The sequence below is a fragment of the Balaenoptera physalus genome (assembly GCF_965194825.1).
Source record: "Balaenoptera physalus genome assembly, contig: HAP1_SCAFFOLD_796, whole genome shotgun sequence".
NCBI lineage: Eukaryota > Metazoa > Chordata > Mammalia > Artiodactyla > Balaenopteridae > Balaenoptera > Balaenoptera physalus.
Genome location: NW_028125983.1, coordinates 374,493 through 391,538, shown reverse-complemented (window position 1 = coordinate 391,538; position 17,046 = coordinate 374,493). Strand labels below are relative to the sequence as shown.

Here is a 17,046-nt window from a genome sequence, read left to right as displayed (position 1 = left end):
GTGCTGATCCAGCGTGTCCTCACTTTTCTCAGATCTGTGTTCCCCTTAAAGCAAATGAACGAATCACTCCTCGGGGGTCTTAATGAGCTGCAGGCGCCTGCAATCCTGTTCCAGCTGATGGACTTTGAGAAGGCAGCTCCACACGTGCCAATTAGTTTCCCTGGCTACCTTGCAAAACGAAGGCTAAAATGCAGCCATCTCTGTGAATCATGTCACCGCGAGTCTCTGAAGCTGGGCTCAGAAGTGCTGCGTGCCGCGTTGGAGGCCATCCACTGGTGAGTTTCCGAGGCAGGTGTCCTTGGTCCTCAGGGACCAGGATTCAGGACACCTCCTGGGATGTTTGTGACGCAGGATGTTGCTTCCACGTGCAGCCACGCACGGCAGCTTGGCGCTCGTGCCGCTGGCGCTCATTTTCTCTGTCTCCTTTCACCTATTGAGAGCCTCATCTACGCGCAAGGCCACAAGAATCTTTTTGCCCCATTAAAAGTGTCACCCTCACAGAGTGGAAAATGCACCTGGGTGTTCTTCTGAGAACATTAGTAATGCTTTCTGATACATTTAGAGCAAATATATTGTGCGCTTTTCTAGGGTCAGAAAAGGTTTCTTGGAAACAGTGTTTCCTGTGTTATTTTTCTTGTAGTATCTTACATTGTTTGAAAGCAACTTGAAAATTTTAAGCTAAGTGATAACTTATGAACCGTAAAGGGCAGGTAGTGTACCAGTCTTTAGTGGGCAGCGTGATGTGTTTTACCTCTGTCTGCACCTGTGTAACCGACACCAAGATCGAGGTCCAGCTTCTGTCCAGCACCTGCCATCGCCCTCCTGCTCCTGCCAGGCTCTCTGTCTGCACCAGGCTGTGTATCTTCTGATTTCCCTCACCATCCATTAGTGTCGTGTGTCCTTGAAACTTCATGTGAGTGGAAGCAGGGAGTGTGAACTCCTCTCTGTCTGCCCTCTTCCCCCCCCCCCCACATGGTGTCAGTGACGCCCACCCACGTGGACGTGTGGGTCACTAGCTCATTGTTTATTAGTGGAAAGCACCTTGCATTTTTATTCGGAGAGGGAAGTAGTGAGAAAACAAATTGGTTCTGTTGGACTTAGATGTGAAAGCAAAGTTACTAAATGAGTCAATCCTAGGTTTTTGGTGTGGAAATAAATACCCCAAGTGGGAGAGTACCTTTGGCTCCGTGACTCTGTAATACTCTGTTTCCTCTGCTCTTAGATTCCTAGGGTCTCTTGGTTGAAGGGTAATTGACTCCAGTAGGTGAGTGGGTGGTGTGAGGTGCTGGAAAATCTAGGCTTGTGGACAAGTCAGAGACTTCCCAGAGGCAGGGAGTGTGGCCGTGCTCTGAGGCAGCCCTCCAGGGGACAGGCAAGGAGGGGGAGGTGCAGCGAGGCACTCCCGTCTGCCCAGCACCCACACACCCGTTTCCCTTAAAGTCATCTTTGACTCGTCTCTGGGCCTGGGCCATGTTCCACAGCAACATCAAAAAGGCTCCGAGGAAGGCCAGCCTCGCCTCGGGACATGGGTACGATCCAGTGCTTTCTGTGGGTTAGCTCCTGCCCTGTGATGCGTGGACGTGGGGACTGTGGATCCCCCCTACTTAAACCTGGATCCTGTAACCACACCTTTCTGACTCCGTGGGCCCCTAGCAAGACGGTTCTGTTTCACGCTTCGATGTCCTGCACCTGCCTTAGCCCAGTCCTCCTGAGTCTCCCCCCACCCCTGACCGCCTGGCCTGCAAACATCCCCGCCTTTCAGCCCTGCTTACTTCTCCTGTATCGTCACCTCCAAATGTCCCATCCTTTCTGCTCAGAGGCATGCCTGGGTGACTGTGAGTCTAAAGGGAGAGGATCTGTGCTCTCTGGGCATTCTTCATACTCCAGTCACATCCTCAGGGCAGCCCCAAGCTGGGGTCTGAGGAGGCACTTTGTTCAGCAGCCCAGATGACCGTGTTCCCCAAAAAGTACACTGGACGGACACAAGGAACCTTCTCCCCATTGTTATGTGGCAGGTGGTTTCAGTGGGGTAGTGTGTGATTTTTGTCCCCTCTCCCCATGGGGTGTTTGACAGTTTCAGGAGATACAGCTGGGAGGTGGCAGGGGCTACTAGCATCTAGTAGGTGGAGACCAGGGATGCTGCCAAACTTTGAATGCACAGGATAGACCCTGACAACAAAGAATTATCTCGCTCCAAATGCCAAGAGTGACAGGTTTGAGGGACCCTGATGTTAAACAGCTTGGGATACAAACTTGTGGTGAAAATGAAGGCATAGAAGAGGTAGATACAGAGAGGGATAAAGATGGAGTTGTCATGTCAAGAAGTTACGAGCTGAATTGGCAGGATGAAAAGTAGTTTCACATACGCACTGAAGACAGGCTAGATTGGGTAAATGTAGATAAGTGTGAACATGGTCAGTTAAAAATTGTGTAAGTAGCATTGAGGTCTAGAAACCTCGCGATGATGCTTGTAGGGCTGTGAGTAGGAAACCAATCTTTATAAGGAGAAAAAAAAAACAAAACTGTGAAGGAGAGCCTTGAACTTGGGGAAATCCTGTTGATGTGTTGGGACATCACCCACAGGTAGTTTGTATCCGCTGACAGTGCTGGAGGACGGGAGCAGCCTTGTTTGCGATTCTAAATCAGTTGTTTCAAAGCAAAGGCAAAACTAACAAACCCTTTTGTGCCAGATTTTAAAAAGGGGTAAGAGTCTTGGAAGAGAGAACCTTCTCCATTATCAGCCATGCATTATTAAAGGAAGCTAAGGGGGTAGCAGAAGACAAGCAAACTTTTTCTTCCCACTGGCTCACATTGTTGCCTAGTTCCGATGCTTCCCAGGGGAGTTAGAACTTGGGACTTTGTTTCAGGCACACATGACTCTTCCTAAAGAAGCCTAAACGTCCTCCTCTGCCTTGAGTAACTAAGATGGAGTGTAAAGGAGACTGTCCTTGAAAGGAAAAGTTACGCACGAATGCTAGGATCCTGAAGCAAGAGAACGGCTTGACATTAGACGTCAAATTGTGGAGAATTTTTGGACCATTCACATCACTGTTTGCTTTTGTTGGCAAGGTTGGCTTAGAGCAAGCACAGCACTTTGAAGTATTTTGTTTAGACAGGAGGAATGAGGAATTCATAGACTTTGAGTTGGAGAGGACTTCAGAGGTTTTCAACCTGGTCTCCCACCCAGTGGAAGAATTCTCTTCCATGGTCACCGTTGGCCTCCAGCCTTGGCTCAGTGTCCCGACGTCCCAGCGTTCCTGCCTTTCATGGGTCAGCTCTCTCTGTTTGGCAGCCCTGGTCATTAGGAATATTTTTTCAGCCTTCGGATTTCACCTCCTTTGCTCTGGGCTTTCTCTCTGAGCAGGAGAAATGAGAGCTCCTGCATTGATGACTAACTGGGCAGTGGTTCAGGAAGGGTCCTGGGCAGGACTGAGGGTTCTCCACTTGCTGAGAAATAAGCATGGAACTACCTTTATTTTCTCTAGTAACAGCTATCATGGGGACCTCTGGAGCCCCTCTCTCCTATTCGATGCTGAAATCTCTTGAGGATGTCTTTTATGGTATCTTATTTAATTCCTATTACTTAAAGACGCTTACCTGTAGTGCTGTCCATCTTGAACTTAAATTTCTTACTGAAGTAAAAACTCTTCCGTCTTGTCCAACCCCCGAGCTGGCTGGACTTGGGGGCTCTGCGGCCTGGAGGGCGTGGTGGTGAGGACAGGACCTGCACTCTGACTCCGTCTCTGTCTGAACTCCCCTGGTATTGGTGCAAACATGAGCTGGGTGGAGGGAAAATACCAGACGCTGCTCTCCGTCACTGCCCTTGGCCGAATGTTTCAACCCTCTCTGTTGTCTTTGATACCACAGGCCTGCAAATATTTTGGCACAACTTTCATGTATTCTTTCCTTCCATTGCTTCTCATATAACAAGGCCTCACATACTTTATATTTTAGTTCCCTAAGATTAAAGAGTCTACCAGTAAAAAAAAATAATATGAAGTATTCATATTTATAAGACTATCAGCTCTTCCCAAAGTGTGTTCCACCTCACAGAACAGAACAAAATGTAACTGCCCACATGCATTCTATGGTGAAATATTTTTAGGAAAATGCTTCCTTCTGTTTTTTGCCCCTTCCTTTTCACTGAGGATTTCCATTGCATATTAGCATATTAAAATCCCCAGTAGACTTGCTTCACGTTGACCCCAACTTGTCTTAAACTTAATTGGCCATGGAACCATTTTTATCACATAAAATGTATTAACACACACATTGCGTAACCCTCTAATACATATTCATATACATCTAGTAACAAAATATGTAACTGAACCATATGTGCAAATTATACTGTTACTAATATTCACAGTCTTAAGTTATAGACAAAAGTACAAATTTTGTTAGAAATCCTGAGTCTGGCTGAATCTTTAGGTACCCCATTAGGAGACCCACAAAGGTTTCCAGCTTGAGCTTCTACCTCTCTGAGTTCTAGGCCACTTGAGGATTTAACCGTTGACTTGAAATGTCAGCCTCTGAAATGTCAGGTTCATAATCTCACCTTACTTTTGTAAAGGGACCATTTTTTTTTCTTTTTACAAATACTTCCCCTCGCACATCATTTTCCTTTTTAGTCTCTCTTCACCAACCAATTTCAAACACATACAAGAACCATGTAGTGTGTTGCCCCAAGGAGGAAGAAAACCTGGTGAGAGGCTCAAACCTCAGTTTTGTGGAAGAGAATTTGCTAAATTCCTTCATCTTCCTTTTCTTCATGAGTTCATGGGCTCAGCCTGGAATACCTACCTCCCAGAGGGCAGGGAAGAGTGAGGCCTGCCTTCAAGCATTAGCCAGGAGGTAGGAGAGATAAAAGTAAACCTCTAAGCCTCAGAGCCTACCTGTATTTAATGAAAGGTCCTCACCACTTTTGCCCGCCCAAGTTGGCTTAGGTCAGTTTGCAATATTAGGTGCCGTGAGCAAAGTGATATGTAGCACAAAAACCAATCACACATGAGCTGGAGGATTCAAAACTTCAACAGAGGAAATCAGCGTGTTAGGAATCTTCTGGGAAACCCAGACATGCTTAAGGGGGCTGAAGAAGTTAGATATCAGGTATTTTGATAATGTAGCTTACATTTGCTGTCAAAACCAAGTCAAAAGTTGCAAATAGCTGGGTTTTCAGAGAATTTGAAATGGCAACATTTAGATAATTAGTGCAGTAGGGACAGCTAGTTGTCCCGTAAATTACTCAGGAATTCTATTTTTCTTAATAATAAAACCCTTGATTTTTAAGCGGGCGCACAGGGTCGCAGAATGAAGACTCCATTTCCCACTCAGCCAGGCATCTTGTTGAAGTCACGTAGCTAAGCTTTGGCCTATGGGCCAGATGTGGACGTGATGTGAAAACCTGGGCTGTGGCTTTAAAAGAAAGGAGTCTGCCTTCTCATTGGCACAGGGGTGGTTAGGGGTTCAAACTGGCAGTTAACGCTCGTGAGACACAGTCTGGTTTAATCTAATATTTACTTAGATTTTAAAGTATTTTTATATTAAAAATAATTACAGATTCAAAAGAAATTGCAAAAACAAAAAAAAATGTACAGGAAGTCCCATGTAAGCTTCACCTAGTTTCCCCCAGTGGTAGTATCTTCTATAACAACTATAGTGTAATGTAAACACTAGGAAATTGACATTGGTACAATCTGCAGAGCTTATTCAGGTTTCACCAGTTTCCATTCACTGGCACGTGTGTGTATTTTATCACGTATGTAGATTCTTGTTACCACCATCATAATCAAGACACAGAACTCTTCCATCACCACAAGGGCCCCTCACACTACGCTTTTATAACCACACCCATCCCTAAACCCCGGCAACCACTAATCTGTTTTCCATGTCTATGATTTTGTCATTTCTAGAATGTCATTTAAATGGCATCATAGAGTACATGACCTTTTGAGACTGGCTCCCCGCCCCCGCCCCAGTATGGTTCATTCAGATGGTTCGCTTGAGAATCATCCAAGCTGTTGTGTGTATTAGTAGTCTGGTTAGTTTTTTTTTTTGTTTGTTTTAACTTTTATTGGAGTATGGTTGCTTCTCTTTTTTTTTGTTAATTTTTATTGGATGGTTAGTTTTTAAGATGATGTGGGACAAGATCTATAAGTAGAAGAGATCTTGCATTTTCTCTGAAGCTCGGCAGCTCCCCCAAGAACCCAGCTTCCCTGGTCTCCTTGGCTACACAGAGCATGGATGGTTCATGCATGTGAAAACCAAGATCTTGATGTAGAAAAGCTGCTGCCTCAGTTTCCCATCTACTTTTACATCATGGTGGAAAAACACAATAGAGGGGACCTCAATCCCTGCTGACTATGCATCAGGGCCACTGTGCCAGCCTGGAATTAGTGCAGGACAAAAGTCAACTTTTATCTTGTTTAAACCATTAACAACAGGCGCCTCTTTTACAACACTCTGACCTACTATACTTAAATACAAACTCCAAATGGAGGTTTTTTTCCCTTTGGGATTGGGTGAAAACAAATTCAATACACTTATAATCATGAATAAGACTAAGGAACAATCTGTCAAACTACCCAGTGCTAAGTACATAGTTAAAAGCTAGAGCTAGCAATAGAGATTTGCAGATCTGCAAATCATCGAAGGCTTGGAAGAGACAGGCGTCATTTATAAGACTCTACAATCATGCAGTTCATGATTGGAAAAGCCAGAGGGTCATGGAGACTTATAATAGATTATCTGTTATTAAATAAAGCAATAGAAAGGGAGAACTCTTTGACGTGGTCCACATTTCTAAATAAATAACTAATAAATAACTTCACTGACGTGTACATGGTGGCAACCCAGTCTAGTTGGTAAGATGTCTCAGAGTCAGACTGCCTTCATTTTACAAGTGGGCACAATATACCTTTGCTCACCTGGGTCAGGGTTATGCCAAAAGATAATAATTGCACATAACTCAGGTGGACAAGATACAGGACATATGAAGGTCACTCTTAGACCTGTACGTACTCCATTATATTGATGATACTCTCGTTAAAAGAAAATTTACAGGAAGGTAAAACATATTATTCAGGGACTGAAAAACTAGAGGATGGAATCTTACACAGAAGAAAATAAAAGGAACTCATAATTAATTAAAATATATTAGGAAATAATTTGGAGCTCTGAGGCAATGCAAATTGTAAAAGGAATTAAAGGGGAAAAATGGTTAAGTGAACAGACCCTCACTTCTCCTGCAGCAAACAGGAGCAGTTCTTCCAGGATTATTTGGCCTGTGGATGTCTGTTCTTCATACGGGGGTGCCATTCACACCATTTAAAAAATACCTTGGGGAAACAAGAATTTTATCTGGAATCTAGATTAGTTACAGATGGCTGTAGAGCAGTGTGCCTTTGGTGCACCAGTCTTACCTGAATCCACTTTTGAAGTGTAGGTATTTGCATCTCACAGTAGGTGGATGGTGTCTTCCAGGGTGGAAAGGATTGATTAATTGCAACTTGTGGGGTTTCAGCTCAGATTCCAGGGGCTTTAGGCAAACTATACAATCTTAGACAAACACTGACTATCTGAAATCAAGGCCTAATGGGATGGCTGTTACAACGCTATGAATGGGGCATCTGCTTATGCAGAGGTCTGATTCAATTAAGAGCAGCGTGTAGGGATGGGTCAAATGTTCCCAACTGGAAAGCCAGTGGGCATCAGGAGAGAGGCCCTGGAGGTGTGTCTGCACTTTATGATGGGATGAGCGGTCAACGCCAGCATGGTCATGACTCCAAGCAGTGTCCATCTTCCTAACCAGAAAGAGACATCTGCCCATGGGGACAAGTCTGGGAGGATTACAGAGGGAACAGAAAAGGCAAATGTAGTGCCTTCATAGCCAAGAATGTGTGTTCATGGAAGAGCTGTCCTCCACCTCACGAAGGGATAGTCCCTTGACCTGAAAGGTCCTGGTGGCAGAACAAAAGGCAGAGAAACTACATTACTCATCATTTCATAGTTTTGAAGGTTTGAGAGTGGAGGTGGAAACAAAACAGAAGATCTGTTTGGAGACAGGAACTCTAGGAAACAGAGATTAATAGGGCAAAACAAATTTGGATATTTCATGAAGCCCTTCCAAAAGGGAACTAAACAAGTAATTATTAAGTACATAACCTCACTAATGCCATGACAACTCCATGTAAAAAGAAAGGGCAAAGGCAACAGGAAGTACCCCATTATCTGGTCCTTTCACAGAATGGTTAAAAGTTGGGCTCACTAGAAATCTGTGCATTTTGATTTTAGCATTATAAGCAAGTGGAGAGAAAAAAAAAGGGGTTTTCATAAAGAGGAATTTTACTTTTATGTAGGTAAGGTCAATAACGTTTTCTTTTATGACTTACTGATTTTATATCCAAGTAAAAAGACCTCCTCTATTCCCAGTTTATGAAGATATTTAGTTGTGTTTTCTTCTAGCACTTTTATGGTTTAATAATTTTATACTTAAATGTTTGATCTGTTTGCAATTCATCCTATTGTGTGGTGTGAAGTATAGATCCAATACCTCATGGTTAATTAACCCTTGTCTCAATATTATTTATCAAAGAGTTCATTTTTCTCTAGTAATTCAAGATGCCACCTTTATCATGTATTAAATCTCCTTATGTATTGCATCTATGTCTGAACTTTCTATTTAATTCCATTAATCAGTCTCTTCATAAGCCAGAAGCCATCTATGGCTTCATGATATACTTTAATTAACCTGATAGGGCCTGGCCTCTGTTTGCTTTTCTGGATTAAAGTTTTCCTACTATTCTGTTTATTTTGCACATAACCATCAGAATTAGCTTTCTAATTACTCTCACCACTCTGTCCTCCTGCCCCCGCCAAAGTTGGTGTTCTTATTGGAATGCTGAATTTGTTAAAACATAGGGTGGGCTGACATCTTTACAATGTTGAGTCTTCTTCGCCAAGAGCACCATGTGTATTTCCATCTATTCAGACCTCTTTTATGTCTTTTATGTTAATGGAGTTTTTTTTAAGTTTCCTTCTAACAGGTGTTCACATTTCTTGTGTGTTGTTAGATGTTCTACCTTTCACTGCTATTGTATAAGCATTTCAGTCAATAGTTTTTCTAAGCTTTTTAAAGAACATATATCAGAGGTATTGATTTCTGACTATTGATTTTGTGATCCTATTATGTTACAGCATTCTCTTTAGTTTGTTGTAGTTTTTTTAGTTTGTTTCCATACCTTTTCCTGGTATACAATCACATTTGCAAACACAGGTGATTTTACCTTTGCTCTTTAACTTTATATTTAGTATTTTTCTCTTATATAATTTAATTTGCTAATACCTCTATTAAAATATTATATAGTAGAGGTGACGGGGCAGATGTTTCTTTTTCATTGCCATTAATACTTAGACTAAGTTTATTATATCTTATCAAGTTAAAGGATGTTCCTCTATTACTACTTAATTGAGTTCTTTTGATAAAGAATGATGCTTGAATTTTGGAATATGTTCTTTTCAGTATCTGTAGAGATGATCATTTAATTTTTCTACTTAGATCCATAATATGAGGAAATATAGGCTTCATATTGAACTAATGTTTAACTATCCTTTTATTTCTGAGAGAAAGTATGCTTGATCGTATTGCATTATTTCATTAACCTGCTGTTGGATTCTGGTGCTAATACTTCACTGGAATTTTTGCATTAATATTTACAATTTACAATTATAATTTATTTATAATTTATGGCATTTACAATGATAATACACTTTACAGTATTTACAATGGCAATATTGTTGATTTTGGAATAAATGTTATATTCACTTCATAAAAAGAATTTTTCCTTATTTTTCTGTGCCCAAGAACAATTCAAATAACTTTGGATTTATGTTTTCTTTAAGGTTTGGCAGAATTTGTCTGTGGAACTCTCTGCCTGTTGTTGTTGTTATCATTATTTGGTGAATTGCTCTGTTTTCTCTATTACTTCCATTTAAATGATCTAATTTTCTATCTTGTCAATTTTGATATTCTGTGTTTTCCTAGAAATTATTCATTTTCTCCAGGTTGAAGCTCTGATCATCATTATTATTCTCTCTTTAGTTTTACATATTCTCCTTTATTTATTTATTTGGCTGCGTTGGGTCTTTGTTGCTGTGCGCGGGCTTTCTCTAGTTGTGGTGAGCAGGGGCTACTCTTTGTTGCGGTGTGTGGGCTTCTCGTTGTGGTGGCTTCTCTTGTTGTGGAGCTTGGGCTCTAGGTGACCAGGCTTCAGTAGTTGTGGCGCATGGGCTCAGTAGTTGTGGAGCACAGGCTCTAGGCGTGAGGGTTTCAGTAGTTGTGGCTTGCAGGCTCTAGAGTGCAGGCTCAGTAGTTGTGGCACACAGGCTTTGTTGCTCTGCGGCATGTGGGATCTTCCCAGATCAGGGATCGAACCCGTGTCCCCTGCATTGGCAGGTGAATTCTTAACCACTGCACCACCAGGGACGTCCCTATATGTTCTTCTTTAAAAATGAGTTTATATGGGACTTCCCTGGTGGTCCAGTGGCTGGGACTCCACACTCCCAATGCAGGGGGCTCAGGCTCGATCCCTGGTCAGGGAACTAGATCCCACATGCCCCGCAACTAAAGATCCCGCATACCGCAACTGAAGATCCCGAAGGTCGCAACGAAGATCCCACGTGTGGCAAAGAAGATCCCGCGTGCTGCAACAAAGACCTGGTGCAGCCAAATAAATAAATAAATAAATATTTTAAAAAAATGAGTTTGTCTTTTAAAATATTTTTTTTCAAAAAAACTCTGAAATTAGTTTATTAGTTGTATTGTTTTGTGTTGGCAACTCATTTACTTCTTTATGGATTCCTTATGATTTCCTTTGGTTTCTTTCATTGTTTTCTTTCCAAGTGTTTGAACATCATGTTTAAATTATTTGTTTTCATTCTTTCTTAAGAATAAATATTTAAGACTACACACTTTCTTCTAATGTTACTTTAAGTGCATCCCATGGGGGTCTTAAAAATAGTGGTTTTACTATCATGTTTTCTAGAAATTCTTCATTTCCATTCTGAATTTCCTTTGTGACTAAAGAGTCAAAGGTTGTTTTAAAATTTTTAGACCCCAAACCCATTTATTTTTTATTTTTTTCATTCTGATTTTGTTTATATTTTGATTATAGAATGTTTCCTGTACTGTTTCTATTTTAAAAAATAAATTAAGGTCTTATTTACAGCCTAATATATGGTCATTTTTTTGTGACAACTGAAAAGGCATAGGCAACTGAAAAGGCATAGGCAATTGAAAAGACGGTGTTTTCCATTTTTAGGTTGCCAAGTTTGATGTCTTTCAATGAGATCTACCTTCTTAGTCATGTTAATGAGGTCTTCAAAAGTATATAGGTGCTCTTTCATGGACTGGGAATGATGAATTTTTATCTCTGACTCGTCATGCATTTTTGATTCCTGTAATTTCTGTTTTATGAAAGTTACTTATTTGCTACATTAATATTTACAGCTACTATGTATTTCCTAAGAACCACAATTTTTAGTATTTTCAAGTGTCCTTCTTTGTTTTGTTAATGTCATTTTGCCAAGTTCTACCCTGTATACTATTCAAATGGCGAGTTTAGCTTTTTTTTTTGGTATACATCTGGCATCTTGACCATTCTGTTATATTCTGCCTTTCTGAAATGCATTGAGTTATATGTGTGGTTTTTAGTAGCAGGTGTCTGCATGAAATATGGCCCTGCCTTTCAATGAACCATGCCCCCCAGTATGCATCCCCTTATGTGGTCCCTTCCCGTTGATTCTTAAGGATTCTGGGCTGGCCCTGGGACTTGTTTGTTTCCGGTAGGATGTGGTGGAAGTGATGCTGCCTGACTTCCAATGCCAGGTCTAAAGAAGCCTACAGTTGTCACCTGGGTCCCTTAGAGCACTCATTCTGGGGAAGCCAGCAGCCACAGAAGAAGACTGTTCTGAGACTGCCATGGTGTGAGGAATCCCAAGCTAAGCTTGTGGAGAGGCTCCTCAGAGAGAAAGAGATGCCTGAGCAGCCCCTAGTGTTCCATCCTTCCAGGTGAGAAGCAAGTCATGGCGGGGAGAAACCTTCCCTAACTGAGCCCTCAGGTGACTTCAGCTCCAGGCACAATTTGACTACAACTGAGTGAAGGACCCCAGGAACCTCCCAGTGGAGCCAGGTGTACCTACAGAGCTGTAAAAAATACATATATAAAGTATGGTATTAAGCCATACTTTTGGAGTTGTTGTTATGCATGAATAGATTACTAAATCAGTGTGCATTTTAGAGGGTTTGGTTAAGGATATGTTTATTAATGTTGACTCCATGTGCATTTGTTAATGAGTATTACTGTTCTCTCAAGTAAGTTTACATTTTCTATTTTAATAGCTTTGTTTAAAAAAAGTCTTTCACTAAGTGATCTGTGTGCTTTGCTTTTTGTGCATACTCTGTCTTAGAAGACGCCTATGTTTGTTTTAAGGGTTACCTTTACACAATACATTTAACCTTTTGTTTCTTTATACATCATTTACTATTTTTCTACTCTAAGTAATGTAAGAATAGCAAGTTTCTCTTCCTTCCTCTTTCTTTCTTCTACCATCTGATTTCAGTCAATAATATAATTTTTAGTGTTTACCTTTGTACTTTCCTAAATGATTGTACATCCATGCTTTCTGCATTAAAATGGCAAATCATTTTTATACAGTGATACTCTGAAGGCAGACCCAGACTACTTGACAATTGAGGCAGTTTACTACAGGTTTCTCTTTCATGTCAAGTGATGGAATGGTAATAAGTCACATCTTGAACCCTTCTCCGAAGCAATTCTGCTGCCCAACTTGCTGATTCTTATATGTCCTTGTACACAAACACGTATATCAAACAGCACTCATGTCTTTAATTAATATGGCTTCACCAGTCCATTTCAATAACAATATTTGAAGTGCCTGAAAGCTACCTCTGAGGTGTGAATTCCTGATTCTGCTAAGTAACCGCCTCTGGTGTATGAATTAAAGTTGACTAAGACACTTGTACATATTCACTGCACTGTTTTCTACTGAACAGTTTTAAAAGTAAATTGCCTCACGAGCAATACAACTTACCATCCTCAGAACACTTCAGTATGTTCCCCAGTTTTTCAGGCCATGGCTTACATACACAATCATCACAGTTGTGGTGGAAGGCACTGGAGTAAACTAGGTGAGGTTCCTATTATTGGGACCAGGTGTCCTAGGCAAATGTGTGCTTGTAGAATTTTATCAGTGATAAACTTTCCTAAACTTTGAAATGCAAAAAAAAAAAAAAAAAGAAAAAAGGGAGGGAAAGAAAAAATATGCGAACATTGAAATAGTTCTCACCTGTGAGCTTCTCAAGCACACTACTTCTTGCGCTCATTTTTCTGTTAAGTATCACTGAAGTCACGTTCCTTTCCCACTCCCCCTTGAAGACAAGCCCATTAGCAGATCATTTATCTACTTCTTTATCTTAGTGAGGAAACTGTGTTGAGTCTGTTTGCAGCAGATGAAAGGTCAGCAGATAGAAATGGTTGGCCTCTCTTAGAGGCCTCAGGAGCTTGCTGTAAGAATTTGCAATTAGCAGAAACTAAAGATGTTACAGACATCTTGGGTTGGTGACAAGAAAAGGAAAATGAAAACAGAAATGGGGTGGGGTGAGGCAGTTGTTCTGGTAGAATAAAGAATTATCAGTTTTTGGAAAAGATAGTAGAAAGATAAGTCTTGGGCGACTGTATTCTAGTTTTGGATTTATTAGGTAAACAGATCGTTTAGGCAAACCTGGGAAAAGTGTATTTTGTGGTGTTGGTCTTGGTTATGTAAGCGTTCCTGACAATCTCAGCTATTTACAAAGGCATGTGGTAACCAGATGGCCCAGCTTTGAAAAATGATCCTGGATACCTCCCAGAGCAGATAACCGAAATAGAGAGGATTGTGATGTGACTTTATTTATCTTAACAGAAATTGCCTCCTTAGAGTGAGATAAATTTCAAAACTTTTCTCGTCTCCTTTACCTCACCAAAAATTCTAACCAAAAGTTCTATAAGCAGTCTTTAAAAAACCACTTTGGGGCACTTCACTCTCTGAATAGATCCTAAATAGGTATTTAGGTTTATTTGTTTGTTTGTTTTGTTTGTTTTTGGTATCTATTTTACCTCCCGAGAGTAGACTGTCAGCTCCTTGTGTTGCTGTCTTCATCTTCTCTGATTTTTTCAGGATCACACACGTGCATTTTTATGACCTGAAGAAATCTCAGTGATGATCTGCTAAGTCAACAATTTAGTTTTAGAGATGAAGAAACAAGAGGACAGATGTTATGCTAGTTGCCCAGGTCATTAAGCTATTCAGTTGAACCTTATGAATTTGCCCTTTTGTAGGTCAAAGCAAGTCTAATTGGTAGTTTCACATATTGTTTAACGTAAACGGCTAGGAATGGAACCAGGAGGGGAATGTGATGTGGGGTGTATTACACATCTTGTCACCTCAAATATTTATGGACACAGTCGTAACATAAGTATTTGTTGAGGGGTTAACAGAAAATTGAGAAGCCTCCAAATTAAATACTATTTCTATAACCTGTTGAGTTTCAGAAAGGGCCTATTTGAAAAAAAAATGTAAATACCAAATGAATGTTTAAAGTTGACATTTTTTTAGCTATGTCCTAAATCAGTACATTGAAAAACATGCTTTGGAAATTTAATGATTCTTTTGTTCTTCCACTGAGTGTATTGTGACCTATTAACTTTGTTGCTTCAATTTATCATGACTATAAATGGAAATAATTTTATAATATTTAATTTAGAACCAGCATTACATAGATAGATCTATAGATATCTCTAGAGCCCAAGAAGTCTTCTGATCTCAAATGTGAATATGTTATGTAGTGACCAGTTATTGGAATCTAGAGGTGGAGAAAGATGGTAACAGTGTATTCTTTTTATAAGAAGTGGAATTATGACTAATTCTTATTCTGTAAACCTACAGGTATGTTATAGTAACTTTAAATTTGTTTCCATAGTGAGGATTGAGGTACTGCAGGTACTTTTAGGGAATTTTAGGACTGATTTCTCTCTCATGGGGAATGTTCATGTCATGCTGATGAAGCAGACTGATCATTTAGTTTTGTACTGATATATTTGACTCATGTTCAAAGACCAAAGTGAAATGAAATGAAATTGCTTTTACTAAGCTTTTTCTAGAGAAGCTTTCCCTTTGTATATCAGTAATTAAAGGTCAAAGAGAATAGAGTATTAAAAATGCAGGTCAGGGGCTTCCCTGGTGGCGCAGTGGTTGAGAATCTGCCTGCCAATGCAGGGGACACGGGTTCGAGCCCCGGTCTGGGAAGATCCCACGTGCCACGGAGCAACTAGGCCCGTGAGCCACAACTGCTGAGCCTGTGCGTCTGGAGCCTGTGCTCCGCAACAAGAGAGGCCGCGACAGTGAGAGGCCCGCGCACCGCGATGAAGAGTGGCCCCTGCTCGCCGCAACTGGAGAAAGCCCTCGCACAGAAACGAAGACCCAACACAGCCAAAAAAATAAATAAATAAATAATAATTAAAGGTGCTAATAATTAAAAAAAAAATGCAGGTCAGGAATGTGTGATTCAGCGTGAAGCTGAATTTGAATCAATACCTTAAGTTGCTAGATGGATAATGTGACATTTTGATTAGATAGCTTGTTCTTTAAACAGGAGTGCTCTGTGTCACAGCTTATTTTTTCAAATCTTCAGTCATGTCTGTAACTAGTGTTTGTTCTAATAGTTTAACTTAATTTTTAAAAGATAGGTGGTTATTCTTTGCATTTTATTGATGATTATTGCTGGAGATCCTTAGAACCTAGACTAGATCCTTAATTTCCATGCTTGCGTCCATATATTTAAATATATATATATTTTAAAGCACTTAGGAAGGTCTGGTTTTTCCTTATTTCATGGTATATCAATTTTTTTACTGGTCTTGATAAATTATTTTTTATGATTCAGTTTTACCTCTACTGTTGCCTTATTATCGATACCTCTTAAAATTTTATTGATTGTCCTATGGTTTAAAATATACTTCCTTTATTAGTTACAATCTACCTACAAATAATATTGTAACACTTCAAGTAGTGTAAAGACTTCACAGCAATATAACCCCTTTCCCTCTCTCACCCTTTACGCTATTTTTTTGGCATACAGTTTACTTTTCCATATGCTATAGACACACACTATGTTACTTCTATTTTTGCCTTAGAAAATTAGTAGTCTTTTAGAGCAGTTAAAAGTAAGAAAAACATATGTTCTACATTCATTTTTAAAATAATTTTATTGGAGTATAGTTGATTTACAATGTTGTGTTACTTTCAGTTATACAGCAAAGTGAATCTGTTATACATATACATATATCCAGTCTCTTAGATTCTTTTCCCATATAGGTCATTACAGAGTACTGAGTAGAGTTCCCTGTGCTATACAGTAGGTCCTTATTAGTTATCTATTTTATATATAGTAGTGTGTATATGTCAATCCCAATCTCCCAATTTATCCCTCCGTCCCCCCATACCCCCCTGGTAACCATAAGTTTGTTTTCTACATCTGTGACTCTATTTCTGTTTTGTAAATAAGTTCATTTGTACCATTTTTTAAAGATTCCACATATAAGTGATATCATATGATATTTGTCTTTCTCTGTCTGACTTACTTCACTCAGTGTGACAATCTCTAGGTCCATCCTTGTTGCTGCAAATGGCATTATTTTGTTCTTTTTTATGGCTGAGTAATATTTTATTGTGTATATGTACCACATCTTCTTCATCCACTCCTCTGTCATTTAGGGCAATTAGGTTGCTTCCATGTCTTAGCTATTGTAAATAGTGCTGTAATGAGCATTGGGGTGCATGTATCTTTTCGAATTATGGTTTTCTCCAGATATATGCCTAGGAGTGGGATTGCTGGATCATATGGTAGTTCTGTGTATAGTTTTTTAAGGATCCTCCATACTGTTCTCCATAATGGTTGTACCAATTTACATTTCCACCAACAGTGTAGGAGGG

General features: G+C 40.1%; 1 long non-coding RNA gene across 1 annotated transcript in view; it reads left to right on the top strand.

Moving 5' to 3' along the window:
• Positions 1-208: 208 nt before the first annotated feature.
• Positions 209-17,046, top strand: part of LOC309653665 — a 305,518-nt gene continuing 288,680 nt past the window's right edge. Inside the window, exon 1 of the long non-coding RNA XR_014259351.1 lies at positions 209-275. This is a non-coding gene — a long non-coding RNA (uncharacterized lncRNA). The remainder of the gene's footprint in view (positions 276-17,046) is intronic.